General features: G+C 40.6%; 1 long non-coding RNA gene across 1 annotated transcript; it reads left to right on the forward strand.

Moving 5' to 3' along the window:
- Positions 1-14: 14 nt before the first annotated feature.
- LOC136280433 (uncharacterized) lies at positions 15-1,984 on the forward strand. The gene is made up of 4 exons (XR_010717223.1): positions 15-201; positions 794-905; positions 1,287-1,566; positions 1,804-1,984. It is a non-coding gene; the product is annotated as an uncharacterized lncRNA (long non-coding RNA).
- The last annotated feature ends 7,810 nt before the right edge of the window (positions 1,985-9,794 follow it).

Raw genomic sequence — 9,794 nt, forward strand, 5'->3', positions numbered from 1 at the left:
CGAGCCCTAGCGACTTTGTTCCCTACCCATATCCCATGAAACGTTGCAAAATTACAGAAGACAAGCAATTACACACAACAAGCAAAGAACTGATGGTGGTCGCGATGACGAGAAGGAAAAATGCAGATGAAAAGTCGGGTGGAGGTCCATGTTGCGAAGGGCTCGATCGAGGAATAACCTCTCTTAAGTTGAGGTTTTCAGGTATGCAACTTTTTTTTGATTCCTAAAAAAAAATCTTTTAAAAAACTAGAATAAATTTGCTTCCAATTTGTCAAAATTCCAATCGAGTGCACGAGGTTTTTGCTCGAGTGCACGAATGTTGGAAGTCTGTTAGTGTGCAAACTACTAGACGGATTCCTTTGTTCAGATCCATCGGAGCATCGTGTAAACTATAAATTATAACCATACGTTGTGGCCGGCCAATTTAAAGTAAAAGGACAATTATTTATCGGACCTTTATAAGCCTACATTTTGAATTTCAGATGAAGCCAACAGCATGGGTGAACACATTCAGTATCTCGAGACACTGTCGTCTTCGTGGCACAAATCTGCCACGGACTTGGGTCAGTGCTACAAACAAAGAATCTTTTAAATCGGAGCTCTGGATGAAATTTCGAATCAATGTCGATCTTTACATCAGAGAGATTCATTCAGCCAAGGCGAATGCACACTAAAAAATAATTTCAGGAAATCACGGATCTAACACATAAATGTGATTATGCAGCGAGTAAGTTCTCCTTCGGGCAAACATAAAACAAAGAGGTATTCATTCACTGAGCTCTCACATCTTCAGGTATCGTATCCGGGAAATGTGCGATAAGAGCGGCATGAAGGTGAAAATAAAGAAATCACATTGGTGGAAAGCCTTGCCGAAGTGTCTCTATTACAGCATTCCGGAAACAAAGGTTGGAGTTTAACTACACGAACTGATGAGAGTGAAATTTTCGTCTAAAACCACAAGGGACTTGTCTGTAATTGTGAAACTCGTTTAGAAACACCGCTCGTGCTTTCACATTTTGCAGTGATTACCTAAACAAACTTTCTATACAGGGTGTTCAAATCAAAGGGTAATTGTAAAGGACACATTATTGCTGACTAAAAGCTGTAGGACCGAATTTGTAGTGTTCTGAGACCTAGACTCTCCCGCGAATCGATCAATAGCGTGCAAAATACCTTGTATGATTCTCTTGCATTGAATTCGATCATGTGTATTCGTCTTAATATAGACTGTGACTACTTGCTTTTATTTTATTCCACTCATGTATTTATTGGCATTTACTTTCCAGGTATCATAATTTCAAGATCAAAGCTCCACGTGGAACACCGCTTGTTATTCAAAGTGAAGACGACAACACGTATGACTCGCATGCACTGGCTTGTCTTCTTCCACGAGAAATGGAACGCATTCCAGAGGCTCTACGAGAAGTCCAGATTTTCAGCAAATCGCAGAGAAAGACATACACTTTAGGAGATGTCAAAGGGCAGCAGATCGGCACAGTTCAGCACTTTCTAAACATACAGCTGCATGCTTTGCTCCGATGTGGCAAAATAACTAGGAATTGAAGGGTAAGTTACTGTTTTCTTGCTTTACTGTTACTTTTTCGTAAAGGCTTGATGGACTGAAATTAATAATGTCTATTAAAAAATCGGAGAGAAGCAAGATATTGTCTTTCCTCGACCTATACTGGAGAGAAATGAAATTGTCCCGATTCCGCGATCTCACACCTCACTCGTCCCAATTGTTATCAGTGGGTGTTATTTGGTTAAACCTTATTTAATTGGTTTTCTTGTAACCCAAAATAGGGAAATCAACGGAGAACGGACTGTAACATCGAGGCCAAGCTCTACCCAGAAGTTCTCCAGATACAAACAGGCTGGCGGAGGAGCTTTTATTCCTGTGACGCTCTTGGTGGAAGGACCTCAGCGTTACAAAGAATTTGTGCGAGAAAAAATGCGCTTTACTATTCCAGAATGCGAGGATGTCGAGGAGATGCATGTTGAATGTTTGAAATAAACGAATATTTTTAATGGTATCTTACTAGTCAAGGAGCCAGACCTAACAAAAAATGGTTTCGTTCAACCCACCCGACAGAAAAGGTTTGACAGTTGATTCTGATAGACCAATACCTGCTCTTTAAGATAAGATAATATGTAGTCCCGAATTGTGGTACCCCTGACGAGATAAATGGGGCTTTATACCATGACATGGCACTCAGCATAGAGACGAGGCTCAAACAGAAATTGACCTCAAATTTTATCTTCTTCCGCTAAAGTGCCCCTAACCTTTCTGGAAAAAGGATGAGCATGCACCTGCCTACAATATGAGTGTTCACATGGTACGACATCATGTCACGTGATTATCACATGACTATTTTTTTCGTCAAAAAGCAGCCTCTTTTGTCGATCCTGACATATTTCAAATCCTGCTGAGACTAGGGTAAAGGACTCATTCAGGCTTTTCATCATATGAGGATACAAAGAAGTCGTGTACTTTCGAATTACATTTAAAAAGTGGAAGTGTAGAACTCTAGAAAATCGACAATGTTAGTGCTGGTCTCTCTTCCGTCACTTTTTGCATGGAAACGAGGCTGGAATAAAAGCACCCTCAAAACGGGTCAAATCTTTGAAAAAGTGGTATGAAAAAGATGTAAAAAAGTAATATCACAAGAATATAATTTTAATGAACATTTTTCTTATATATATTCAGATTTTATGAATATCAGTAGACTGCAGTGTTATTCCAAAGTTCTTTGAAATATTTAATATTTTTTTCAACAAAACGTTCTATAAAGGCTATATACCGCCTTAAATATCCTTGAGCTCTGTCTGGTGTGGTTTAAAGTAGTGAGCTTTAGTGGTTATGGTTGCTTTAGGAAAAATGAATGCCTTGTCTTCTCTGAAAGATAAGGAATGGTTCAAGCCATGGCAAATTGGAGTAACATCCAGCAAAAGTCATCCATGCGTACAGACAGAAACTGTTGGTCGCACTGAAACCAGGTAATAACATCGTTCCCAACAAAATTAGTTAAAGTAGGATGTCTGCCTCCGAAACTAACTTCCTCCATAGCAACTACATTTTGAGCAGAATCCAGTGATCGCTTCCACCTGGTCTTATGTTAGTAGGGATCACAACACCACTGGCATGTGCTCTCGCTAAGCTTTCATTTGCCAAGCTGGTCTCCACTTGTTCGATCTCTTCATAGGAAGAACAGTAACCCATTCTGTTTAAAAGTGTTATCAGTTGTTTGGAACCAGTTAAGTGCTTGACGGTCATAGCGAGACCTACGTGCTTGGGCAGCTTTACTCTGGCATGTGATGCACAATGACTAAGATCCTGCCCAGCCATTACAATCTTCCACTCGTCGGTTGTACTCCTTGCACTAGAAGGTGAGTCGTCGCTGTACTGTTCTCCAGTAACAATCCACCTGATAAGCCAATAAAGGCTCTTGGGAAGAAGAGATTTTGCAGTATCCAAGTGTAAATCTCGGATGTCAAGTGGGTTGATGTTAATTCCCCTTACATCTCAGCATCTCCCGCCTGATTATGGAAGCTATAGTGTAGATGTCTAGGAAACTGAAAGTTTCTGACTCTGGCTTATCCATGCTGATAGAGTTTGTTTCGTCACATAATGGACGTAGTGCTTGCTGCATTTATGATATCAATTAAGGAAATGGAGCTACTGAAAACAATTTCCGGTCTGGATTGTTGAGGTGACTGATGGAAAACAAGACATTCCTTAAAATGAGCCATCAATCGTGCTTTCAGTTTCTGCTTTGTGTAGCTACCTGCATCAATTCCTATCTTTTCCAGCTCCTTCTTGAACATTGCCAGCAAAACATTCATGTCGTAGGCTTTCCTTCCTCAATTTCGGGGGTTATGACCTTCAGTAACTGATTGAAGGCTTGATCAAAAGTGTTTTCCTCTCTTGTGGATGTAGCGACGTTCTGTTTCCGCTTGATATTAACCTTGCTGATATAGCAGGCATGACACGCTTTGTGGTATTTTCCCTCCGCTGCAATAAGATCATAGCTAACCGACCGAAATATAGATAACAGTTCATGGTCTCCTCTTGCCTCTGCAGATTCCTTTATACTGTTGCATGCTTCAAAGGTGGCGATGTTTATTAGCTATCGGTCCTTTTTTCTTGTTACATTTTTGCAGAAAAGACACTTTGACCAATCAAACACCATGCGTCGCTCTTTAGATTCTGCTTGAACATCACTTGAGGATTGTACTCCCTAATACCGTAAATTCTGTTTGCTAGTATATGTTTCGTAACACGATGAATGCCACAAAATATCTTTCCCGGCTACATTACGGAGATCGTCAGCTGACAAACGATGCGAGATTTCATCTTGCCGAACTTCAAGAGCAGATATGACTTTCTGTATTGAAGACAGTTTTCCAGAGCGAAGGACGTCACTGCTACTCTGGCAAAAAATGCACTTATCGAAAGAAGTTTTCCTTGCTTTCTTTGCCGGCATGGGCCAACCATCCTTTTCCTCCATGTCGTCTACAGCATTTGTGAGACTTATTACCTGTGCAGATAATTTATTTCCAGACGTTTTCACTTTTAAATCGGCTTTTACAAAAAATACATCAGAATTACGTATCTGACAGAGTTTTAAAATAAAAAAGAGCTCTGTCTAAAAATCCTGCTGATAACCTCAACACATTGCTAAAACATGTTTTTTTAAAGGAAGATATATTATCAAGCAGGAAAGGAAAAGCAAATGATAATATTACTAGCAGGTGCAATAGCGATGTTCTAGAGTCTCAGTGCATGGATTTTGAGAAAAACGAGAGCAAACAAGTCGCCGTAATACAGTTAAGATATCAAACCTTATCTATCTTGAACTCTTTGATGGCCGTTTACATCCACAGTCGGATACAAAACTCCGTTTACAAATCTGACTTACTGATTGAGTCAGGGGTTTATACAGCTTGTACTACCTCAGTTTTGATGCTTGGCAAGTCATATAACAGAGGTATTCGTGCCCACAAGTTAACCATGGAGGCGCTCTTCAGGTTGTTGTGGAAAGCCTTCCTAGACTGGCTGTCAAGACAAGCAGTTGGTATGGATGACCGAGTAAGACAAAGTGTTGCTGACCAAAGCAGGGAGTGTCGGAATACAGTGAGACAGGATTGCTTCGTTAACGATGCCTGGAAAGCATTTCAAGGTTGTGTCAATCCTCTCATGACACTGTTTGAGCGGTTGAAATCTGAAGGCAGAGAAAAGTCCAAAGTTTATAGTTTCTGGGAAGGATACATTAATATAGTGCTGCTGCTTCTGCAGTTCGTTGAAGCTGAACGAACCGGAAACTGGAAACTCCACCTCTCCGCCACAACTGAAATGGTTCCCCATTTTTTCTCTATGGACAGGGTCAACTATTCCAGATGGCTTCCAGTCTATCTCTCTGATATGCACATGTTGCAGTTAACTCACCCCGCAGTTCACCAAGAGTTCATTACTTGAAACCACAGTGTAAGCCGCTTTAACCAACCGTTTGCGCAAGTTTGGCCGGATATGGCCCTGGAACAATCAATTAACCTTGATACAAAGACAAAGGGGGGCATAGTTGGAATGAGTACGAACGAAGATGCTGTAAACCGATGGTTCTTAACCATTCACGAGCGAGCAGTCATGACACATGCACTAAAGGAGATGTGTGGTCTAGAAAACTGCGACCGCATTGGGACACACAAGGAGGCTGAAGCCACAAGAGTGAGCAGAGATGAGAGAGACGTACAGAAGTTGTTTGAAACCTTCAAGAGTGATCTCCTCAGTGACTCTTTTCAGATTCCAGAAGAAATCTCAGAGGAGGAAATACCCTTAACCTTAAGTAATCTTGCCACTGGTGTTGTTCTTCCAGGCGCAGATGGAAGCATTCTTCTCAACGCAGAAGAGTAATGGCAGAAAAAGCATGGAAACATTTCTTTCATCGCAAATCCAGAGAAATGAAATCAATTTCTGGGATCCAATCCAGCGGCTGAAGATTAAAACATTCAGTTCTATGGCAAAGAAAATTGCAGTGAGCAAACAGAAAGATAAGACTGTAACTGTTAATGCTGATCGTGAGCTTTTTGGTCGCCTTCTGGTTGCTGCGAGGAACAGGGATATTGATCTCAAAGAGGTCCTTTCTTATGAGCTTTTCGGTGTACCAGTCGCACTTGTACATCCTGATGGCAGCCTCAGGAAGACGACAAAAAGCACCCTAATGTATGTCCTTGAAAACAATGTTACGTGTAGATCAAGCCTGCCTTCATCACAGCACCCTACAGCATGTCTAATTGATGCGATGGCTCTCGTTCAGATAGTTAAATCAGCAAGGTCTGCGACATTTAGCCAGTTATCGCAGAAATACCAAGACATTGTCACTAGTAAATTCCATCAGAACAGTCACACCAGAGTAGACCTAATTTTCGACCAATATAGGCCTGTCTCAATTAAGGCACAGGGGAACGCAGCAAGAGAGGAGAATCAAGCTCGTTTGAAATCAACATCCACGGTGGATCCACGCCAGTACCGAAGCAGTGGTCAAAATATATCTCAAACCCAAAGAACAAACAAAACTTAGCCGCCTTTCTCTATGAGTCGTTAACAAAGAACTTACCGGCATATTTAGGCCCTCAGCAGAAGGTCGTCCTAGGTGGAGGATTCAAGGATGGATTTAAAGCAGTGTGTCTAACTAGTGGTTCCGCAGTTGTTGAGCCAAATCTACGTTCGGATCATGAAGAGGCAGATACAAGACTTCTGCTTCATGCCAAACACGCTGCAGCCACTCATCCACGCATTGTGATACAATCACCAGACACTGATGTTGCCGTACTTTCAGTAGCACATTTTTCAGATTTAAACTGCCAGGAACTGTGGTTAAAAATAGGCGTCAAAGACAGACTGAGATACCTACCTGTCCATGAGATTCAGGCTTTCCTGAGGGAATCTCTTTGTAGATGTCTTCCATCGTTCCATGCACTAACTGGTTGCGACTCTACAAGTGCCTTCCCTGGAATTGGGAAGAAGAAGGCGTGGAAGGTACTGCTGACGAAAGAACAGATGCAACGTGATCTCTGTACTCTAGGACAGAATCCTGCCATACACGAGCCTGCGCAGAAGGCTGCTGAGTCTTTTATCTGCTCCCTTTACACTTCTGCAAAGAACTTTTCAAATGTAGACGACGCTAGATATTTTCTTTTTTTGTCAACGAAATTTGAAAAGCGAAGACCTGCCACCGACTTCAGAATGCTTGTCTCATCATATCAAGAGGGCTAACTTCCAAGCCTTTGTTTGGAATAGAGCTTTGGTTCCACTTCAGAACATTCCCTCGGCAGACGAACATGGACGGAAGCTGGAAAATGGCAAGCTATTCCCTGTTCTGGTGACAAGGAGTCCTGCCCCAGCAGGTATTACGGAGCTAACAACATGCCGCTGCACAACTTCAGAATGTAAACGTAGTTGTTCCTGTAGGAAAAGTAACCTCCCTTGTACGGAGGCCTGTTTATGTATGGCAGATGAAGGATGCTGCAATCCTCTGGATGAAGAGTTGTTGTCTGACAATGATTCTAGTGCCTCTGACACTGAGTGACAGTTGTTGTTTTTTATGTCAGTCTGCAAATTACATGTACTTATCAGATCATTACCTCTCCCGATACAGATCCGAACAACGGGCCGATAAATTAAGGTTTTGACTGATGTTTTACAATTCCGATTCAATGATTCTTTAGTATGCGACAAAGATTGGTAAAGATAGCAAATTTCTCAGGGGGTAATTTTAAAGACCTAAGTGTTTGTAAGACAGATTATCATCAGTGGTTGTAGTTTACACGTAACGAAATTAGAACATGTTGCAAACTGGTATCTTTTTGACTTACAAAATGACATTACTTAAAAATACCTACTGCTTTCACATTGTGAAGAGCTGTTACCAGTACCTTTCACTCGCAGTCGTCTCCCTTTGAATTTCAAAGAATGACTGACGGCAAGAAGCTTCCATACCTATAGTTCCACATGTGGTCGTTAGCTCAATAAACAGAATCCAGTCTCTGTACAGCAGAATATTAGTAAATCCGCGTTTTTTAATTTTTGTCATAAATTAACAGAAATAAACGTAAAATGTTGGCAGATATGCATAGAAACAATTTTTATAGGGTATCATAGAAATGCCGGCATTCATATGCTTTCATATTTTCACAGCATCTTTCATTTTTTCAAAGATTTTCACCCGTTTTGAGGTTGCTTTTATTCCAGCCTCGTTTCCATATAAACATCGATGGAGGAGAGACCAGCACTTACATTGTCGATTTTCTGGAGTTCTACGCTTCCAAATGTATTTTTTTAAATGTAATTCAAAAGTGGACGATCTCTTTGTTTCCTGATATGATAAAAGGCCTGAATACGTCCTTTACCCTAGTCTCAGCTGGATATGAAATATGTCAGGATCGTCAAAGGAGGCCGCTTTTTGATGAAAAAGAGTCATGTGACAATCACGTGACATGCTGTCGTACCATGTGAACACTTATATTGTAGGCAGGTACATTCTCATCATTTTTCTAGTAGGGTTTGGGGCACTTTAGTGGAAGAAGATGAAATTTGAGGTCAATTTCTGTTTGAGCCTCGTCTCCATGTTGAGTGCCATGTCATTGTATAAAACCCCATTTATCTCGTCAGGGGTACCACAATTCGGGACTACATAGTATCTTATCTTAAAGAGCAGGTATTGGTCTATCAGAATCAGCTGTCAAACCTTTTCTGTCGGATGGGTTAAACCAACTCCTTAAATAAGGCTTTTTCAGAAAATAGCTCCTTGACTAATGATATTGAATCGATAATCTTGAGTGACTTTCTTAGTCATGGTAATTATATATGGAGTTATTAAAAAAAAAAACATGAAACCACAAACAACCCCTGACACTCGATAAATTGTGTTATAACTTCCTCAGGTTATAGGGATCAGACCGTAAATGAGGGAATTTGTTTGAACTTTTAGTTCCGGCTTTAGGATTTGCGCTTTTGAATATCTTTTCAAAGTCAAAGAGTTTGTTGTTAACGAATAGCTCATAAGCATTGGAAATATCAGTCAAGGCCCAATAGAATAGAGGGACCATGGCCTGAAAGATCCCCAAAAACTGCATTGATCAATCGGTCAAGTTTCGAATTGTGCTTGGTTGTCTCATTGCAAAGAACAATTAGCGACGTGTGAATTAGCTTTCAATGCTCCGGAAACCACCAATTATTAGTTTAGCAATATAAACCACAAAAGGATCGCGTTTTACTAATGATCAATGCAGAAAATTGACACGGTTTGCAATAGAAAAATCAGAAAAATTGAAGTCTAGATGGATTAAATCATTCAAGATAAATACCTCGAGAAGGAGCTATGTGCATGATCAATTTCCCGAATTTTGAGCTTCTGCCCGACGAATATAAGTTTCAAAGTGCACAAGATTTTAAGACTGTATGAGATTATCTAGAGATTATATCCTATAACTGTCAGCAAACCTCCACTTTTCGTGTGAAAGAAACTCCTTTAGTTGAAATACGGTTTTGTGCTGCTTCAGCTTTAAAAACCGCAGTGAAAAAACATCCGCTTTCAGTAACGTCAGACGTTTGCACCTCTGGTCAAATTACCGACAATGCGTTGAAAATTCCGCCCTTTTCTAGAGTTTTCTTTTGTCTGTTCCATAAAAAAATAAATTAACAAAATAGATTGCCAACAAATATTACGGCTAAGAATTGAAAACCACATACTGATGATGTTTAGGTTTTTAATATCTCTACATTCGCCATCTGTAGG

This window comes from Pocillopora verrucosa, chromosome 4 (genome assembly GCF_036669915.1).
Source record: "Pocillopora verrucosa isolate sample1 chromosome 4, ASM3666991v2, whole genome shotgun sequence".
Classification (NCBI taxonomy): domain Eukaryota; kingdom Metazoa; phylum Cnidaria; class Anthozoa; order Scleractinia; family Pocilloporidae; genus Pocillopora; species Pocillopora verrucosa.